This window comes from Camelus dromedarius, chromosome 5, assembly GCF_036321535.1.
Source record: "Camelus dromedarius isolate mCamDro1 chromosome 5, mCamDro1.pat, whole genome shotgun sequence".
Lineage (NCBI taxonomy): Eukaryota > Metazoa > Chordata > Mammalia > Artiodactyla > Camelidae > Camelus > Camelus dromedarius.
In genome coordinates, this window is record NC_087440.1 from 90,506,846 (window position 1) to 90,527,541 (window position 20,696).

A 20,696-nucleotide genomic window follows, 5' to 3' on the forward strand; every position below is an offset into this window, starting at 1 on the left:
TACTCTTTGTGGCTTATGAATTTTTAAAAATATTATTATAAAAATGTTAGTGGCAGAATAAATAAATCTATAAATGAGTAAAAATAGGAGGGCTATGTATTGTTCATTGATTAAATAAGTAGTAAAGCGAATATATTTGTTAGAATGGATAATTAAGAGATCAATGCATTATACATTTTCAAGTAAGGATGATATAGACAGTGGTAAGTAATAGCTATTGATCTGAGTCTGTTGCAAGGTTGATGTTTGATTTATTAAGGGAAAAAACAAATAAATATTACCATAAATTAATAAATACCTAAATGATTATATCTATGAATGGTGGAAAGTATGGATCATGGATAGAATGTCTCAAACTTTTTATCACCTTCTCTGCTTTGTGTGATTCAGAATTGATGCCTCAGCTGATTTCAGCATCCACCGTGATCAAGATTGTCATGTTACTTCTGTCAGAAAGGGGCCAAGTGAGTAACGGTCAAGGTTTTCCTCTTAGAGTGGGTCATTTGTCTGAAGGCATTCATTGAGGATTATTAAAAAGTATTAAACATAATATAAAGTTAACTATGGCCCAATGATAAATATGATATGAAACCCTATTAATAAACAAAATACAAGTAAATAAAAATGAGGAAGAAGCCTTTTCCACCTATGAATATACGCGGTGAGGCAAGAAATACTATTACTATAAACTGAAGAAGCTGATAACATATGAAGAAATGAATGGACCAATGGTGTTATCTCTTTTTCTAAGGATCATATAGGCACTGACACTGAAAAGTAATACTGAGGTTTATTAGCCTTGGTCTGTCTCAAGTAGAGGATGTTAATTTTGTGATATATTTTTGTATCGTATATATATATGCTCTGAAAAATTAACAAATATCTGAATAAATGGAAAAATGAAATGACAAAAACAAAGACAAATGGGAAAAGAAAGATTTAAATGTTTAGTTATCTTCTTTGTTTTGTACTTTTCAGAATTGACACATTCAAGCTGATTGAAGCATTTTCCTTGGACTCCTCTGTGTGTTTAGAGCACATAGATGAATGTGAGTAAAGGTTAAAGTTCTTGTAGTTAAGAAGGTTTTTTTTTAAGGGTACTCACTGCACCTGTTAAATTTGTAAAATATGATCTAAAACACCGACCATGGAAAATGGTAAATAAAGGATGTGAAGAATTATATTTACTAATGTATATATGAAATATTGATGATAATTAGTGACAGAGGTGTACTTGATCCTATGGACAGATGCAGAGAATACTCATTGTTCTTATTTTTGAGTTTTTGTGAATCATAGAGTTTTAAAGATGAAGATGATTGAATTAAGGAATGTATTAATGAAGTAATATGCATGCAAATGAAGAAAAAGAGGCTCAGATATGGACCAATGATGACCGTTGGTGGAGTATGAGTCATGGACGATGACTACTTTGTGTCTGAAACTCTGAGGTCCAATAAGAAAAGAAACACAGTCTGTTGCCTCTGTCTGAAGTGGTCCTATGGACAGATTTTCTGGTCCTCCTTCTAAGGATCATATCATTATATTTATATTTATGCTCATATATGTATATAAATTATTAAAAATAATGAATACTTTTATGACTGAGGAAACAAAAATGTAGCAAACAAGGACCCATGTAGAAAAAAATCTCAAATTTTTTTTTTTAATCATCTGCTCTGCCCTGGACGCCTCAGAATGGACACACGCTAGTGGACTGAACATCTCCAGTTCACGTGCTCTATAGACCAATGTGAGTAATACAATGAGCAAATTCATGTCTTTAAGAGCTTTTTTTCACTCAAGTATTCATTGTGTTGTCAAAGTGTGAAATATAATTAATATCAGTCAGTTAATGAATTAATCAGTGGACTCATGCAGATGGAAATGGAGGAAAAGAGGCCTATAGACGGCCCAGTGACGATGACTGATGGTATATGAGGCATGGACGATGAATACTGTGTGTCTGAAACTCTGAGGTCCAATAAAAAGGAAATATAGTGTGTCACTTCTAATTGATCTGATGTTATAGGCAAATATTAGAAAAGTAATAAAACAATTTTCTTGGTTTGTCTTTATGAATTTTGATTTCACTGTTAAAAAATGGCTCAAAGAAATAATCAACGTACAAGTGTAAATAAGATGAAGAGGGTGAAGCGTGTTCGCTCTTCATAAATGTGGTGAGACAATAAAAACTGACGTTGATTGAAAATACTGAGGTAAATTAAAAAATGTAAACGGTTCAAATGTCTGACCTTGCTGACTGAGAATGATATAAACCAGGAATAACAGTCAACGTTCGTATTTTGTGGTAGTGTCGGGGGGATATTGTTTGATTTGTAAAGAAAAAAATTAATAAATATGACCCCAACGTACTGTCTTCCTAAGTGACTGACTACATGAAAGGTGACATGCACGTGGTAGTCGAGTGGCTCTCAATCTTGTTGTCACCTGCTCTGTTTTGTGTTCCTCAGAACGGACGCGTCTGAACTGGTTACGTGTTTGACCGCGGTCAGGAGCGACACTGGTTGTCCTGTGTGTAAGTACACGTGGACCATGTAAGTAATTGTCAAATCCTTCCCTTGGTTTGGGTTTAGAGTATTCACTGTAATAATAAAAAATGACATTAAATATATGGAAAGAAGGCTAGTCATGCTCTATGCAGAAATATATAATTGACATGAAGTGCTATGTTGATTAATAGGTATTTGCATCAATGAAGATGATTTAAATGAAAGAGTATATTCAATGAGTCTAATGATTCTATAGATAGATATTAGGGGTATTAAGGATCTTGTTCTTGAGTATTTGTGACTCACAGATACTTATTTTATTATTATTATTGTTAGTGAATTGATAAATTGATCAGTAAATAAATATAGATGAGAATGAAGGAAGCGCCCCAACCCTAGAGCGATGGTGACTACTGGTGGCCTGTGAGTCACATACAGTGAATACTTGTGTGTCTGGCGCTCTGAGGTCCAACACAGGGAACGCTAGCCCATTCCCTTTGTTTAAAGTGGTTCTGTAGACAGATGTCAGGAATGTAGAAGGATCTTGTTCTTGGTATTTATGTTCATGAGTTTTACAATCTTAACTAAAAGAATAAATGGCAGAATAAATAAAACAATCGTGTAAGTAAAGATGTAGAGACTGAACTATTGTTTATTCTTAAAATGTATAGCAAAGAAAATAATACTAAGACAAATTGAAATCGATCTTAAATGGAGCAGGTGTGTTATTACATCTTTGACTAAGGGTGATACAGAGAATGATAAGTAATAGTTTCTGCTCTGAGTCCTTACAACTTTGATGCTTAATGTGTTAAGAAGAAAAATATATAAATATTACTATTAATCAGTAAATATCAGGACTATGTCTATAGAAGGGTGGAAACAATGAATCAATGGAGAGAATGTCTTAATCTTTTTATCATCTTCTCTCTTGATTCTGTGCAGAGTGGATCCTCCAAGCTGATTTCCGCATCTGCTGTGATGAAGGTCGTCATGTTGCCTTTATGTCATGAATGCGACAATGGTGAGTAATGGCAAAATTCTTGTCTTTGTTTGAGACATTTGTTTAAGGGTTTCACAGTATTATTAAAAAGTAATAAATAGAATAAAAATATGTCTAAATATAAAAATAATATGAAGTATGAGCTTGATTAATCGATAATGAAATATGTTGATTAATCAACACTGAAGTTCATTAATCACCGAGGTGAAGTCTACAAAGGAAATGACTATAGCATTTCAAGATATTCAAATATCTTGTTGTTGTGTGTTTATTATATTATTATTAATGAGTTAATTTGATTTATTTGGTACAGATGTAGAAATGAATGAAGAAAAAGGGGCTCAAACTAGACCAATGGTGACAACTGGTGGCATTGAGTTGTGAACAATGGACACTATGTGTCTGAAACTGTGAGGTCTAAGACAGAACATAACTAGTTGAATCTCTCTGTTGGAAGTGATCCTGTAGACAGATGTCAGAAATACACAAAACTCATATTCTTATTTTGAGTCCATAGATTTAGGTTTATTATTACTAATGGATCAATGATAGAATAAAAGTAATTATATAAAGAATAATGTTAAGCATTTTCCAACTATGAACATATGTGGTGAGACAAGAAATATTACTAATAAAAATGAACTAAGACATTGATGCCTCCTATGGAATAAATGAATCAAGGGTGTTACCTCTTTGGCTAAGAATCATTTAGACTCTGATAAACAAGAGTCAGTTTTATTTACTAGGTCAGTTTCAGGTTTGAGATTGTTGTCTTTTCTGAGAGAAATCAACTATGCCATGAAAAATGTATGAGTGCCTAAATGACTGAGTAAATGACAGCTAGAAAGCAGGGATCAATGGTAATAAGGTCTCAATTATCTTCATCATCTGCTCTGCTCTGTACACCTCAGAATGGACACATCTGAGCTGATTTAAGCCTCTTCCATGGGTACAAGCTCTATGGTTGCACCTGTGTGTGTTAGAAGCGTAGAGACCAATGTGAGTAATAGTCAAAATTCTTGTCTGATTCTAGTGATTTTTTGAAAAAGAATACTCACTGTACCATTGTAAAGTGTGAAATATAATCAGATAGCCCGTGATTATATAACTATGGGATTGAGTGTATTGAAAAGTTCTATATAGGACAAAAAAGGATAATTAAGGAGAAAGATATATTGATCTGAGAATGATCATATATGCAGATTAGGTATATCAAAGCTCTTGGATTTTTGTGAATAATAGGGTTAAAAATATTATTATTGAATTAATGAATGAATTAATAGACAATGTAGAAATAATTGAAGATAAGGAGGGACGACAGGATCGATGATGACTGCTGGTGGCCCATGAACTGGATAGATGAATATGTATCTGCAACTCAGAGGTTCAGAACGGAAGAAATCTTGGTCGTTGTCCTGTGTGAAGTGTTCTATAGACAGATGTCATGAGTATATAAGAATCACATTTTTGGTTTACATTCATGCATTCTCTAGTTTTATAATTGGGGCAATGATATAATCAATAAACAAATACACAAATAAATAAAAATGAAGGTCATGAAGCAAGTCCAATTATAAAAATGTGTAGGAGGACAAGAAATACCATTTATGTATATTAAAAATACACCAATCTATCAGGAAACAAGTGGTGCAAGGGTGTTACCTCTGGCTAAGGATTTTATAGGCGGTGTCAGTTAACAGACAGTGTTCATATTCTGTGCCAGTGGCAGGGTTGTTATTGTGTGTTTACTTGGGAGAAGTTAAATAAACATTTTCCCAAATAGCTAATTCTCTAAATGACTGACTAAATCAAAGGTGGAACACAAGGACCAGTGGAGATTAGGTCTCAACCTTTTTAAAATCATCTGTTCTGCTCTGTACTCCTCAGAATGGACCCATGCAAGCTAACTGAAGAATTCTTCCATGATCACAAGTTCTATGGTTGCATCTGTGCCTTAAAGCATGGAGACCAACGTAAGTAATAGTCAAAGTTCTTGCCTCAGTTTGGGTGGTTTATTTAAGGGTATTTACTGTATTATTGAAAAATGTGAAGTATAATCAATGAATACCAACCATGGCCCCCAGATGCCATTAACACGAAGCATTATGTTTGTCAATCCCAACAGAATCACTGAGGTCAATTAATGAAAGCGGTGGATTGCTGAGGGAAATAATTCTATAGACTCATGTTAGGGATTAATCCATGGCAACCTTGGACTAAAGATAAAATAGGTAAAATGTTAAAATGAAGCAATTATGTTAACCAATCCATACATTCAACACCAGGTCGATTAACAAGAGAGAGCTAGAAAAGGCTTCTGCATACAGGTGTTAGCGATATTGAAACTACTTTACAATTTCATCAGTATATATTATTAGTGAATTAATGATTATCTCTAAACAAAATTATAATTCAAAAAGGGGGAAGTCTGGTGTAATATTTAGGACTGGTGGTGTATGAATTAAGGATGAGTAATGCTTATCTGGAACCTACTCTGAGGTCCAAAGCAAAAAGAAATCTAGTCTATTCTTTTGATATAAATGATCTTATAAAGAGTTGTGAAGGATATTCGAGGAACTCATTTTTGGGCTTTTGAGTGTCATATATATTAATCGCTTATTAAAAGTTAATCAATATAATAATAACTAAACAAATGTATGAATAAATGAAGGAAAATTAGGGCCAAATCTGGAATAACTATAGCATGTGTGATGGAACAAACATTGTCACCAATCTGTTTCTGAGGAACTGGAGTCCATTGAAAATATAGAGAGGCTTTTACACTGTAGCATAAGGGACATCGGGGGAGCCGAATGTTGTTGTTGATGTTTGTGTTTTCTGTTATCTTTGGGCTGCAGGCATTTTTTAAAATTAATTAAGAAACGCGGGTGGGGGGAATTTTCACATAATTTAATCAGCTAACTGCATTAAAGAGGGCTGAGCATGAACCAGTGACAACAATGTGTCACATGACAAGTAAGACAGAAAGAGAAAGAAAAATACCATATGGTATCACTTATATGTGGAGTCTAAAAAAATAACATACATGAACTTATTTACAAAACAGAAACAGACTCACAGACAGAAAACAAACTCATGGTTACCAGGGGGCCAGGGTGGGGCTGGTATAGAGGGATACATTGGGAGTTCAGGATTTTGCAAATACTAACTACTATATAAAATAAACAATGAACTATATTTATATCTTGTAATAACCTATGATGAAAAAGAATATGAAAAGGAATATATATATATATATATATATATATATATATATATATCACTAAAACACTATACTGTACACCAGAAATTAGCACAATGTTGTAAACCAACTATATTTCAATAAAAAAAGAAAGAACAACAGGGAAGGTAAAAAGAAGAAAACAGATGTGTCATATGATGTGTCGTGATCAAGCCATTGGCTTCACAGTTCCATTGGTAAGAATCATTCCACAATGTATATGTCAATCAAATCTTCATATCGTGTACCTTTAAATACTTACAACTGCATTTCTCAATTATTCCTCAATAAAGTTGGAAAAAAGCATATATTTCCCTGACAGTTGGGATAGTGAGGGCCTGGACACAGTTACTTTTAATCAGTGTTCCTATCTTGAGTTTGTATAGAAAGATACTGGTTATAACTTTATAAGTTAATCACTTAATAAGATAAAAACGGGACAAGCACCTGGCCAGTGATGAGGATGTGGTGAAACCTGATTCATTGGTTCTCTGCCCATTGTGTCCCTCTTGAGAAAAAACTCTAGCTCTGGCTAGTTTGATTACGGGGGGTTAGACAGACCTATGCAATAGCCCTTGTCTTCTGGGTTTCTGGGAAGTTTAACAGTTTTTGTTTTGTTTAAAGTACGAATGGTTTGTCAAATTATTTCATAAATTAACAAATAGATGAAGGAAAATTAAAGCTATTGATATGTAGGTACAGATGTAAATAAATTCAGAGAAGACCAAATGTAGGTAATAGGAAGAAGAAATGGTATATAGCAAGTTTTAGAAAGTAATCGTTTTCAGCACACTGTTCAAGTTTGAGGAGTTTACACTTTGCTTCACCGCTACTTAGCGTGCCGTCTTAGGGTTGCCCCACAGATGATAAACATTTCTCTGTGGCAAAGATCCACACTATTAATTCAGTGAAGCAACCCACCGGAAAATGTAAGATATTTAGTGTTTGGCTATGGAGTGGAGTGGATGGTGGGCCCATGGTTTTTCTTTCTTCTATTTTTAAAGAACGTAGACGTTAGGTGAACAGGATTTAGGCAGGGACCCATGACGTGAAAGGAACGCATTCTGAATGTGTGCTGTAATGAATTCATATCTGCATCACTGAAGTTCACTTCAGAAGGAGAGTTGGTATATTCCAGCCGTGGGAATGAGTCTATAGCTAGATTTCAGTAATTTTCAAGAACCTAATTATGGGGCTTAAGTGGATCCTGGAGACTCACTGCTTTATTCTAAGGGAATAAATTAAAGAATTAATGAGATAGATGATAGATAGACAGACAGATAGATAGATAAATAGATGATGGATAGATAAGAGAGTAAAGCGGGATTAATTAAGACATTCTAGTTCTTGTAACTCTGAAGCACCAATACGTACAGGGTGTCACCTCTCTGGGTTAGGTTAACACAGAGTGCTCTCCAACTTGAGTATCAGACTCACCTGGAGGGCTTGTTAAACTACAAATTCCTGGGCCCACTCTCAGCATTTCTGATTTAGTCAGATTGATGTGGGATCTGCTGATCTGCATTTTGGATACATTCCCAAGTTCTAATGCTGCGTATTAAGAAACAGCATTTTGAGAACCAGTGATATAGTCAAATATATGTAACAATATTGATTTTTGTTCTGTGTGAGTGGTTTGTTTGTCAGTGGTGAGCTCCAAGTTGCTTATTTTTTTTTTAAAACAAATAACAAATACATTAATTAATAAATATCTTAGAGTCTAAGTCAATGAAAGGGGCAAAGCATGGTTCAATGGAGAAAATGTCTTATTCTTTTCACATCATCTTTATATTCTTCAAAATGCATGCACCTGAGCTGATTTAAACATTCCAAGAAGACTGAGATCTCTAGGTTGCCTCTGTGTTTAGGCATATCTGTTGAAATTGAGTAGATAATGAGCAGAATCAGATAAGGAGAGGCCTGTACTAATGATGAAGAACCAAAGTTTATGATACATTTGTTTACGATTAACGTGATCACTTGGGATGATTTTAAAAACAGGGTGAGTCCATGTCACTCATTGGTATAGCTCTTTAAATTTCTGTTTTAGGTTTTCCCTAAACATTCCTTAACTGAGAAAGATGTAAACTATTTTCATTGTGAGGAGGGAGCACACACAGGAGATGTAAGTACTAGTTAGTGTTTTAATTCTGATGATGGGTTTATATTGTATGTAGAAATAATGTACAAATTATATGAAGAAAAGCCAACCATGGACCAATGATGGAAATGGAATGCATTCTGAACTATTAATTTATGATCAAAACATCTACGATCCACTGAGGTCCATTATTAAAAAAAATGGTTTACACCTGCTCTTAGCTTGGTGTGGGTGGCTTGTTTCAGAATGTTCATTGTTTTGTTAAGTACAATCTAAGCAAAGTTAGCCATGGCCCACTATGGGATTCACATGTGACGTGCGTTCCTTAATGAATATGTGACACTATGATTGATTAATGACAGTACAGTTGCTGAGGGAAAGTACTCTATTTGCACATGTTAGAGATACTTGAGTTTCTTGTTTTTGAGTTTTTGTGATTAATTTAAATTTATTTTATTATTATTAGTCAATTAAAAAACTGAAAATCAGCAAGTGTGCAAATGAGTGAGGAAGAAGAGGGCAAATCCTGGAACAATACGGGACAGCTGGTGGGGTATGCATCCTGGGTGATGGATAAGACGTGTCTGGCTCTGAGGTGTTACACAGAAAGAGACCTAGTCTGCTGTCTCTGTTGGAAGTGATCCTCTAAACAGCATAGGAGTGCACAGAGATGTTGTTCTGGGTCTTTTGTGGTTCATGAATTTTGATGGCATTATTACAAAAAAATTATACAATTATTGAAGTAAATAAAGATGAAAATGGTGAAGTATTGTCCAATTATGTGAGATGAGACAAGAAATCCTATTAATTTAGTTTGGAAATACAAGTGTCCGTTAAGAAATAATTGGATCAAAGGTATCCCGTCTTTGGCTGACTATCATAGGCAAAGATAATAAATAGTCAGTGTTACTGCTCTGGATCAGAGGAGCATTCCATGTTGCCTTTTTTAGATGAGACAAATAATTATTAACATCAATTAGTAAATATTTTAATGACTAAGAAAATGAAGGTGGAAGCTTGTTAGCGCAGATAATGTCTCAATCTTTTTATCATCTGCTATGCTTTGTACTCCTTGCGGTGGCTGCTTACGGCTGATCAAGGTTCTGCTATGATCCTCTTGATTAGAAGGTTTCTGGTTACATCTATACATGGGGACCCATGTGAGTCACAGTTTAATTTCTTGTGTCGAGGCACCTAAGGGTATTCGCTGTTTAAAGATTTATGAAATACAGTGACGTAAGGCCAACCCTAGCCTAATAATGAATAATAACTATGGCTGGTGTTGGTGTGAAGCATGCTGTTGATTAATTGACTTATTAAACATTGAGATCAAATAGAGAAGGAGATGTAGTCTCTGTGAGAAAGAGATCTATATTCATATGAATTAATTTTGTTATTAGTTTGAGTTATTAGAAAATATATGAAGAAAAAGAGGGCAAAACAAGGGCTGATGATGAAGACTGGTGTGTATGAGTCACAAACAGTGAATAATAGGTGGCCGAAACTCTCAGGTCCGACACAAAATCTAGCAAATTCACCCTGTTGGAAGCGTTCCTGGAGACATTTTTCAGGAATATACAAGAATCTTTTTCTTGGACTGGTGGCTATAGATTTTTTTTTTACTTTTGTTGTAAAAGAACCAATAACAGAGTAGGGTTGACATTTGATTTATTAAGAGAAAAATAAATAAATGTTACTATTTAATAAATACTTAAATTACTGCATATATGAATGATAGAACGTATGGCTTACTGGCAAGAATGTGTCAGTCCTTTTATTACCTTCTCTGCTTTGTACACTTCTGAATAGATGCTGGAGCTGATTTCAGGTTCTGCCGTCGTCAGAATTGTCCTATTACTTCCGTCAGGAAGGAGACTAAGGTGGGTGGCGGTCAAATCCCTTGTCTCGGTTTGGGTCTTCATGTAGGACTAGGCGTGGGATCAGCATCAGTAGTGGCAGTGGCACTTCTTAGGGAAGGAGGTAGTCAAGTTCATTTACTTACTTACTTTTTAAGTAAAGGCACTGGGGAATGAACTCAGGACCTGGTGCGTGCTAGGCAGGCACTCTACCACCGAGCTATCCCCTCCTCCAAGAGTAGACGTGGTATTATTAAAAATTATTAATTTAATCAAAAGTTAACCATTGTCCAATATAATTATGATGTGAACATTGATCAGTCAACAATGTGTAACACTGAGGCTGAATAACAGAAGAGCTACAGTCCACGTGGGAAACGGTTGTACAGACAGGATGTAGGGATAGTCAAGGATCTTGCTCTTGGGTAGTTTTGTGAATCATGTAATTATTTTATTATTATCAAGAATTAATAATTTAATCTATGCAAATACAGACAGGAATGAAGAAAATGAGACTCAAACATGGGCCAGTGATGACAACTGGTGACATGTGTCTTGGATGATGAAAATAAATGTCTGAAACTCTGAGATCCAACACACAACATAATTAGTTCAATCCTTCTTTTGGAAATGATCGTAGAGACAAATGTCAAAAATACACAAAGGTCATGGTCTTATTTTGGATTCATAGATTTAAATTTATTATTATTAATGGATCATAGCTAGAACCATTAAAGAGAGATAAGTAAAGGAGAAAATGAAGCATTTTCCAATGATGAACATATGTGGTAAGGCAAGATAAATTATTAATATAATTGAAAATATTCATGCTCATTAAGCAATACATGAATAAGCATATTGCCTTTTTGCTTAAAGCATCATATAGACAATGACAAGTAGAGTCAGCATTATTTTTCTGGGTCTGTCTCAAGTTTAAGGTTTTTTTTCTGTTAAGATAAAAATCATTGTACTATATGAAAATTAATGAAAGATTAAATGAGTAAATGAAATGTGGAAAACAAGGATGAATGCAGATAAAACCTGATTTTTAAAATCATCTTTTCTGCTTTGTACTCCTTAAATTGAATGCACTCAAGCTGATTTAAGGATTCATCCATGGTTGTTAGTTCTCTGGTTGCAGTCATGTGGTAGGATCATGGAGACCATGTGAGTAATGGTCAACGTTTGGTCTTAGTTTTAATGTATTCTTTAAGGGTATTGACTATATTATTGTAAACTGTGAAATGTTATCAGTGAAAACCAAATAGCCTGCAATGAAATATGGGATTAATAGAAGCATTATAGGATTAATTGATATAATGAAGGTTGAGAAGAATTAATGAAAGAGGTATTGACATGAGAATGATTCCAAAAATCTATTAGAGACTTCTAATCTCTTTGGTGGTTTCAACAAATAATTGTTTTTAAAATTATAACTACTGAATTGTGAACTGACCAATACATGATGTAGAAATATAAGCCAATGAGGAATGATAATGGATCAGTGTTGATACTGGTGGCTTATGAGTCATATACAACGAATACATGTCTGGAACTCTGAGGTACAATGCGAATGGAGTCTAGTCCATTGTCCCCAGTTGAAGTGATCCTGTAGGCAGAGGTCAGGAACAAAGATCTTGGTTTTGGTCATTAACCATGCACTTTTTCTATTTTTATAATTGGATCAATGAAATAATCAATATTTAAATGTGTAAATTAAATAGAAGAGGAATATAAGCCTTGTCCAATTATAAAAAATTAAATGAGTAGGCAAAAATTGCTATAATATGTTAACACATTGATGTATGTTGAAAAGACTGATATCCATTAGGAGAGAAGTGGTGTAACGATGTCACCTCTTTGGCTCAGAAAGACATAGGAAGTGATCATTGTTACTGACTGAATTAGTCACAACTTAGACATTTGATTTATTAAAGGAAAAAGAAACAAATATTACCGTAACTTAAAAAATCCTTAAGCTTTTTATGGAAATGAATAGTGGACTGTGTGGATCAATGGAAAGACTCTCGCAAGATTTTTTTTTTATCACCTTGTCTGCTTGTTATTCATCAGAATGTTTGTTCCAGCAACTTCAGCTTCTGCCGTGGTCAAGACTTATACGCTGCCTCTGTGGCAGGAAAAAAACCGAGGGGAACAATGGTGATGGTTGTTGTCTTGGTTTGGGCGATTTGTTGAGTGTACTCATGGTATTATAAAAACTATTAAATGAATCAAAAAGTTTTTCATAATAAATGTGATAAGAATCATTATTTGGATTAATTGATCATGTTCAGAATTGAGGTAGATCAATGGAAGAGAAGGAGTCTTAATGGGAAACAATTTTGCAAACTGATGTTAGGGCTATTCAAGAATTTTATTCTTGACATATTTTGCAAATGATGTATTATGTTCATTATCACCAATTAACTAAAGTTCTAATCAATACAAATGTAGAAATGAATGGAAAAAGATTCAATCATAGACGAATGAAGAGGCCTCAACGATGAAAACATGTCTGAAATCCGAGGTCTAATACAGAACATAAGTGGTCTATTCACTCTGTTAAATTATTTCTAAAGAGAGATGTCATGAATATAAAAGGATCATGTTCTTTCATTCATTTCATAGATTTCTTATTAATGGATTTATGATGAAACCATTAATCAAATATAAATAGATATATTAAGGAGAAAAGGGTGAAGCATTGTGCAAAAAAGGGGAACATATTTGGTGAGGGAAATGATATTGTTAATACAAATTGAAAAATCTGATGCTCATTAAATAAATGGAGGAAGGTAACCTCATTGAACAAGGTTATACAGATATGCCTATGTAAGAGGCAGTTTAACTATTCTGCCTCAGATTAAAGATTGAGTTTCTTACTTTAATAAGAGAAAGACAAATGCTCAAGGGAAAAATAAACACCTAAATACTGAGTAAAGAAAATGCAGAAAAAGAAGATGAGGGGCGATTAGGTCTCAGTTTTCTTAAAAGCTTCTGAAACTGTCTCCTCAAAATGAAGACCCTAGAGGTGGTTTAGCATCTGACCACTGGTGACGTGTGCGTTGTGTACGGTGAATACATGACTGGAAGTCTGAGGTCCAACAGAGCATGAACCCAGGCCATTCTCCGTGCGAGAAGGCATCTTGCAGACAGATGTCGGGCATGAAAGAGAGGCTAATTTTTGGTCTTGGTTTAACCTTTTTGTCATCTGCTTGGCTTCCTAGCCCCCAGAATGGCCACACTGGACCTGAATGAAGGAGTCCTCCTGGATCAGCAGCTTAGGGCTCTGCCTGCAGTTGAGGAGCCAGCAGACCCGGGTGAGCACAGTCAGTCCTCTGATCTTGGTCTGGGTGGGGCGCCCAGGGACATGGACTCTATCTCCAAAGTGCTTGGAGTGTAATGCAAGAAGGCCACTTTTATGCTATTGACAATAAGGAGACAAAAAGGAAGCATTGTCTGGATTACAGCCCAAGGGAGACAGGGAGAAGAGATTTGAAATATATATGATGGGGGAACGGTCCCAGAGACATTTGGGGATCCCAGTGCCTTCTTGGGGTTGGTGAATCATTGAGTTATCCATTCTAGTGAGTGAATCTATTAATTAATTGATCAGTTCAGCGTATGGGACGAGTGAGGAGACCGTGGTCTTTCCTGGATCGATGATGATCCCTACCGGCGTATGAGTCATCGATGACGAATAATACGTGTCTGTGTCTGGAACGCTGAGGTCCAGTCCGAAAGACACGTCTCCTTTCTCTTCATGCCTTTTTGTTCTTTCCTGTCATGGAACGAATGAAAGTATCCATCACCAAACACTATGGATCCAAGGGGAGAGAAAGTCTCAATCTTTCTGTCCCCTTGTCTGTTTGGTACTTTGCAGAATCACAGCTGAAGGTGATGTCGTCCTCCACTGTGATCAAGGTTCTAAGGGTCCTGGGGTCAGAGGTCGGAGACCAAGGTGAGGAGGGGTGCAAGGGCCTGTCTTGGTTGGGGTGGTTTGTTCGAGGGTTTCCATAGTGTTTTTCCCAATGAGGAGTACAATCCAAGGGTGCTTCTGTCCCACTGATGAGTGTGCTGGGAAACCTTATGTTGAGAAGGAGGTGCCAGAGAACATGGCTACTCATTCAGAATAGAGATGCCAGCAATTCTGGTAATGATTGGAGAGGAGTGTGGGATATTGCAGAGTCTTGCTTTCGGGTTTTGGATAGACATGTGTTTGTCTGATGATTGTCAAGGAAGTAATGACTAAATGGATCCAACTGTACCAAGGAAAGAAGTCAAAATGGGCCCCAATGAACCCGTGGTGGTGGGCCGATGTGCCACGGCCAGTGAACAGTGTGTCTGGAACCCTGAGTCCAGCCACATAGACACTCCCTTGCTTCCGTGTCTTGTGTGATCCCACGGACAGATGTCAGGAGTGTATAGCGATCCCGTTCGCATTTCGGATCAACAGGTCTTGATTTTACTAATCTCAGTGGATCCATGAGAGAAGCAGTAGTGAGGCCAGGTCAGTAGTAGGTAACGAAGGAAAGGTAAATCATTGTCTACCCGTCAGCATCCATGGCGAGGCGGGAAAGATGAACACAGATGGCCCCCGCTGATGCCCAGGATCAATGATTTGGGTCAAGGGCATCAGCTCTTTGGCCGAGAATGACCAGACGTGAATAATGATGGTTTCAGCTGTTCAGGCTCCTTCTGAAGTTAGAGGATTTTTTTTTTTTTCTGTTGTTGTGCTTCTTGTTCTTTTCTTTGTGTTTAGAGGAAAAAAAATCCCTCCATTATGAAAATGTTATAAATTTGTAAGTGCTGAGTAGGTGAAAGGGCGGGAGAAGAATGAATGACGATGAATTCTCCTTTCTCTTTCTTTTTTTCCCTCACTGACTGCTGTGTGCCCCTCCAAATGGGCGCATTCGAGGTGATGGAGCCTCCCTCTTTGGAGACAGATCGAGGACTGAGTCTGTCATTTATAGGCACAAAATGTCCTGATATTACTATTCAAATTTCTGTTTTGTTTGCCAGGTTTTTTTGTTCACATTCATTGTATGTAGTGTGTTACTTCAAAGTTCCATGTAGAATCTCAGAAGGTCACGTGTAGCTCAATGATAAATAAAGAATTTTGAGAGAGTGATTGGATCATGCATAGATAATGGACAGCATCATTATTTTAATAACGTTGAACGTCAATGTGACGTAGTAGAGATATCATTAATGTCCTGGGTTTTCTAGATATTGGGAGTGTCCATGATCACAGTGAATTAGTGATTGATTTAATTTACATAAGATTTTATATGAATGTTATATATGTGTATCTATAGAATCAAATAAGTTGTTGATCTGTCAGGAATAATGAATTATAAAGTTTTGTAGTTCTCAGAACCAAAATAATTCATATTCTGTTTTTTAAGTTTGTTTGATTTTATGGCCATATATTTGAAACCTAGTCATGCTCTTATTTATGTTTAATCAATTTAAATTTGTTATTATTAATATATCTGATAGAACCATTAAATATATATAGTAGTGTATTCAGATGTTAAAGTAAACTCTTGTCTATGAATGAAAATCTATGATGAGGCCTGAAATATTTATAAAACTTGTGAACACTGGAGGTCATCATGGAATAAATGGATCGAGAGTGTTAACTCTTTGTCCCAGAATTGCATAGATTTGCATAATTAAGATCAAGTGTACTTTTCTAGGTTATAATCACCCTGGAGGTCTTTTGATACATAGCAAAAATTCTCTACATTATGAAAATGTCATAAATTCCTATGATTTGGTATATTAAACGTAGAAAGTAGAATCCATAGTGATAAATGTTTCTTCCTTTCCTTTCACCGTTGAGCTTGTATTCTTCCTCTGCAAATGGAGGCATTCATGCTGATTAATTATTGTGCCATCTCTGGGAGTCTTATGATTACTTCTCTGTAATGTGAGTAATTTCGTGTCTTGGCTAGGAGATATTTTGTGTGTTTGTGTGAATTTAGTGTGTTGTTCCATATAGGAACACAGAGGAAACTTTAGCTCAGTGATTAATATTGATTTCTATGAAACATTAATTGATTAATGCATCAATGAGGTAGCAACATAATTAAAAAAGATATATAGAAATGCATAAACTACAGATTAAGGATGTGATGTCTCTTCTTAGTTTTGTGGACAGTATTTCTGTAAATTTTTATTAGTGAATTACTAAATTAGTAAGTAACATAGAAATGAATGAGGAAAAAAGAGGGACGGTGTTGGATTGATGATGACTACCCGTGGCGTATGAGTTGTATGCGATGAATACGTGTCTGGAACTCTGAGATCCAACAGAAATGGGATCTAGTTCACTGTCCTTTTTTATATGATTTCATAGATATGTCAGTAACATACAGGGAACTTTTTTGAAGGGTCTCTATGTTCTTGCATTTTCTTTTATTTTTATAATTATATCAATTAAATAAACAATAAAAAAAAGGAGATGGCAATGAAATACAGTCCATTCATAAACACTGTACTGTGTTGTAAGAAGTAGCTTTAATGTGCAGTGAAATAGTGACCTCTGTCATGGAATGTGTGGTTCTGGTTGACTAAGGCTGATGTAGCTATTGATACGTAGCAGACAATGTCCATGCTGTCTGCATGTGGCTAGATCCATATTCCTTGTTTACTTTAGAAAATAAAATATACATTGTTGCCATTCATGGCTTAGTAATTAACTGCCTAAGTGAGCAATGAAATCCAAGCACTGATGAGCATGTCTCAATATTTTATCTGCTCTGCTTCGTACTCCTTAGAATGATTGCATTCCGATGATGGAAGCGTTCCAATATGGTCATGAGCTCTGTGGGTTCATCTGTGATTTAGAAGCGTGGAGACAAGGGTGAGTAGTCATCACAATTCTTTTCTTCATTTTGTGGGTTTTAAAAAGGTTTTCACTGCAGTAGTAAAATTGTGAAATATAGTCATCATCAAACTTCAATTCAGTAAAAGTTAGGATAAGAAAAAGCATTACTTTAATTGATCTGTATATGAAATGTTCAAGTCTAGTAATGAAATACATCTACTCAGTGAGAAGCAATCCTATAGAGAAATTTTAGAGATGGTCGAGATCTTTTCTAGGTAGTGTTATTCCCCATGTACTGATTTTATTATCATTAAAGAATTTATGAATCGATTAAAATGTAGACATGAATGAAGGTAATGAGGGCCAAATATGGGTTAATAATTTTAATTTGTGCTATGAGACAGATGGTGAATATATGCGTCTGGAGTTCTGAGGTCAAATATAAAGGAAATCTAGTATTTGCCTTCAGTTTCAAGTGCTCCTATTGAGAGACATCGTGCGCATACAAGGATCTTGCTCTTAGCCTTTGTGTATAGGAATGCCTCAATCATTATTATCAAAAATCAATGTCAGAACAATTAAAGAAATATATAAATGAATAAATATGAATAAGAGAAACACTATTCATTGTTGAAATATATCGCAAAGACATATGATGACGTAAATAGGAATGGAAAATAAAACGATCACTTTATATGTCTGTGAGGAACAGGTGATACATATGGCAAGAATAATAGTAGCTCCTACCTCTGATGGATTTAGTCAGCTACAAGTTTGATGTTTGCTTTGCTAGAAGAAAGAGAAAAAGTATTACCATAATTTAGTAAAGGCCTTAATAACTATGCAAACAAGTGGTTTCACATACATCTCAATGGAGAGAGCATGTCAGTGCATCATCTCTCTGCCTGGTCGTCTTCAGAATGTGATGCTTGAGCTGCTTTAGACTTGTGCCATGTCAGGCCTGTTACGTCACCTCTGTGTCTGGGAAGGGACCTGGCACGTAATGGTAAAATGATTGTCTTGGAATGGGTCATTTGTTTAGGAATATTTACTACATTGTTAAAGAGCATTAAATAATCAAGAAGTTAACAATGGCCCAGTGTGAAAGATGAAATGAACCATAATGCTGATTAATCGGTAATGTGCAGAATTGAGGACTATATAAAATAGGTTTGTGTGTGTTTGGATATATCTGTATATTGCCTAAAGATCACTACAATTTAGTCTAATTAACCTCTCTAATCAATTTAGCTTCATTTTTTTCCTTGTGATAAGAACTTTTAAGATTCACACTTACCAGCTTTTAGATAGGCAATACAGTAGTAACTGTATTATCATGTTGTGCTTAACATCCCCACAACTTCTTTATTTTATAACAGGAAATGAATGACTTTTGATCCCTTTTGCCCATTTTGTCCATGCCCCCCTCCCACCTCTGGCCACCATCAGTCTGTTCTCCGGATCTAAGAGCTCTGTTTTTCTTCTCTCCTCTTCTCTCTCCTTCTCTTTTCTCCTTCCTTCTTTCCTTTCTCTCTCTTCTTTTCTTCTCTCCTCTTTCTTTCCTTTTTCCTTTCTTTCTTTCTGTCTTTTAGATTCCACATAAGTGAAATCATACAGTATGTACCTTTCTTGTCTGACTAGTTCACTTAGCAAAATGCCCTCAAGGCCCATCCATGTTGTCACAAATGGCTATATTTCCTTTTTAATGGCTGAGTAATATTCCATTGTAGAAATATACTGCCTTTTCTTTATTCATCCATCAGTGGATACTTCAGTTGTTAATATATATTGGCTATTGTAAATAATGTTGCAGTGGACACTGGGTGCATATATCACTCTGCATCAGTGTCTTCATTGTTTTTTTAAATACCGGGAAGTGGAATTGTTGGATCATATACCATTTCATTTCTAATTTTTTGAGGACTCTCCACATTGTTTTCTATCATGGTGTCACCAATTTACATTTCCTACAACATTGTACATAGACTCCCTTTTCTCCACATCCTCCCCTACACTTGGTATTTCTTGTCATTCGATACTAGCTATTCTAAGAGAAATGAAGTGATGTCTCTTGTGGTTTTGATGTACATTTCCCTGATGATGAGTGATGTTGAGCACCTTTACATGTACCTGTTCACCATCCATAAGTCTTCTGTTCTTGGGTTTTTGTGAACCATGTATTATTTTTATTATTATGAATAAACCAATAATTTGATACATACGTGGAAACTAAGGAAGAAGGAGAGAGTCTAATATAGACTAATGGTAATGACTGGTGACTGAGGAGTCGTGGATGATGACAACAGGTGTCTAAACTCTGAAGTCCAACATGGACATAACTAGTCTGTTCCCTTGGTTAGAATTGTTTCTATAGAGAAATGTGAGGAATAGAAAAATATCATACTCTTGTATTGATTTTATACAAGATTTATTATTTATGGTATAATGATAGAACCTTTAAGTAAATATAAATAGTGTAGTAAAAAGAGAAGGATGAAGCATTGTCCATCTATGAACATATGTAGTGAGGCTAAAGATATTATTTATAAATATTAAAAATATTGATGACCATTAAGAAATAACTAGATCAAGAAATCATCCCCTTGATCAGCATATATGAACATGGATAAATGGGAGTTAATTTGAGTCTCCAGGGTCAGTCTCAATATTGAGTTTTTTTTGTTTGTTAAGATAAAAATTATATGTTCAGAAAAAGCATAAATACCTAAATTCAGAATCACTGAAGTGTTGTAAGCGGGCTCAATGGGGATTTGACCTCATTTAAAAAAAAAATAATCTGTTTCTCTCTATACTCTCCAGCATGAAAACACTTGAGATGATTTAAGCATCTCCCACAGTCACAAACTGTATGGTTACCACTTCTTAATCAACGTTGAGGGATTAATGTGAGTAATAGTTGAAGTTCATTTCTTGGTTTAAGGATGTTTTTCAAGATTGTCTTCTATATTATTAAAAAGTGTGGAATGTAAGTGACGGCAGCAGGTGTATCTCATTCCTGAATGTGGATATATGAAAACTGTATTGATTAACACGTGTGCGGAAAACTTAGTTTCATTAATAAAAGAAATATATTGATGTGAGAATAATTCTCTGTGGATTCTGGACATAAAGGCTCTTATTTTTTGT

At 35.3% G+C, this 20,696-nt stretch overlaps 1 protein-coding gene, 9 non-coding genes and 3 pseudogenes across 11 annotated transcripts in view; all 13 read left to right on the top strand.

The window, feature by feature from the left end:
- The window catches only part of LOC116153619 (uncharacterized), a 136,246-nt gene that overhangs the window by 42,494 nt on the left and 73,056 nt on the right, over positions 1–20,696 (top strand). For both annotated transcript variants that reach the window (XR_010381088.1, XM_064486257.1), the window contains exons 13-24: positions 391–464; positions 979–1,049; positions 1,698–1,753; positions 2,475–2,558; positions 3,459–3,537; positions 5,404–5,489; positions 8,808–8,882; positions 10,668–14,034; positions 14,598–14,675; positions 16,563–16,649; positions 17,500–17,585; positions 20,370–20,455. The gene's annotated coding sequence lies outside the window, so the exon portion shown is untranslated. The remainder of the gene's footprint in view (positions 1–390; positions 465–978; positions 1,050–1,697; positions 1,754–2,474; positions 2,559–3,458; positions 3,538–5,403; positions 5,490–8,807; positions 8,883–10,667; positions 14,035–14,597; positions 14,676–16,562; positions 16,650–17,499; positions 17,586–20,369; positions 20,456–20,696) is intronic.
- Positions 1,383–1,457, top strand: LOC116153673 (small nucleolar RNA SNORD113/SNORD114 family). Its single transcript, XR_004137566.1, has one exon. It is a non-coding gene; the product is annotated as a small nucleolar RNA SNORD113/SNORD114 family (small nucleolar RNA).
- LOC116153699 (small nucleolar RNA SNORD113/SNORD114 family) lies at positions 1,911–1,985 on the top strand. The gene has a single exon (XR_004137589.1). It is a non-coding gene; the product is annotated as a small nucleolar RNA SNORD113/SNORD114 family (small nucleolar RNA).
- Positions 2,910–2,985, top strand: LOC116153710 (small nucleolar RNA SNORD113/SNORD114 family; annotated as a pseudogene).
- On the top strand, positions 3,864–3,937 carry LOC116153695 (small nucleolar RNA SNORD113/SNORD114 family). The gene has a single exon (XR_004137588.1). It is a non-coding gene; the product is annotated as a small nucleolar RNA SNORD113/SNORD114 family (small nucleolar RNA).
- Positions 4,836–4,906, top strand: LOC116153716 (small nucleolar RNA SNORD113/SNORD114 family). Its single transcript, XR_004137600.1, has one exon. It is a non-coding gene; the product is annotated as a small nucleolar RNA SNORD113/SNORD114 family (small nucleolar RNA).
- On the top strand, positions 10,302–10,375 carry LOC116153721 (small nucleolar RNA SNORD113/SNORD114 family). The gene has a single exon (XR_004137605.1). It is a non-coding gene; the product is annotated as a small nucleolar RNA SNORD113/SNORD114 family (small nucleolar RNA).
- On the top strand, positions 11,238–11,309 carry LOC116153701 (small nucleolar RNA SNORD113/SNORD114 family). Its single transcript, XR_004137591.1, has one exon. It is a non-coding gene; the product is annotated as a small nucleolar RNA SNORD113/SNORD114 family (small nucleolar RNA).
- Positions 12,212–12,282, top strand: LOC116153694 (small nucleolar RNA SNORD113/SNORD114 family). The gene has a single exon (XR_004137587.1). It is a non-coding gene; the product is annotated as a small nucleolar RNA SNORD113/SNORD114 family (small nucleolar RNA).
- Positions 13,753–13,819, top strand: LOC116153722 (small nucleolar RNA SNORD113/SNORD114 family; annotated as a pseudogene).
- Positions 14,370–14,450, top strand: LOC116153696 (small nucleolar RNA SNORD113/SNORD114 family; annotated as a pseudogene).
- LOC116153683 (small nucleolar RNA SNORD113/SNORD114 family) lies at positions 16,961–17,032 on the top strand. Its single transcript, XR_004137577.1, has one exon. It is a non-coding gene; the product is annotated as a small nucleolar RNA SNORD113/SNORD114 family (small nucleolar RNA).
- LOC116153717 (small nucleolar RNA SNORD113/SNORD114 family) lies at positions 19,805–19,877 on the top strand. Its single transcript, XR_004137601.1, has one exon. It is a non-coding gene; the product is annotated as a small nucleolar RNA SNORD113/SNORD114 family (small nucleolar RNA).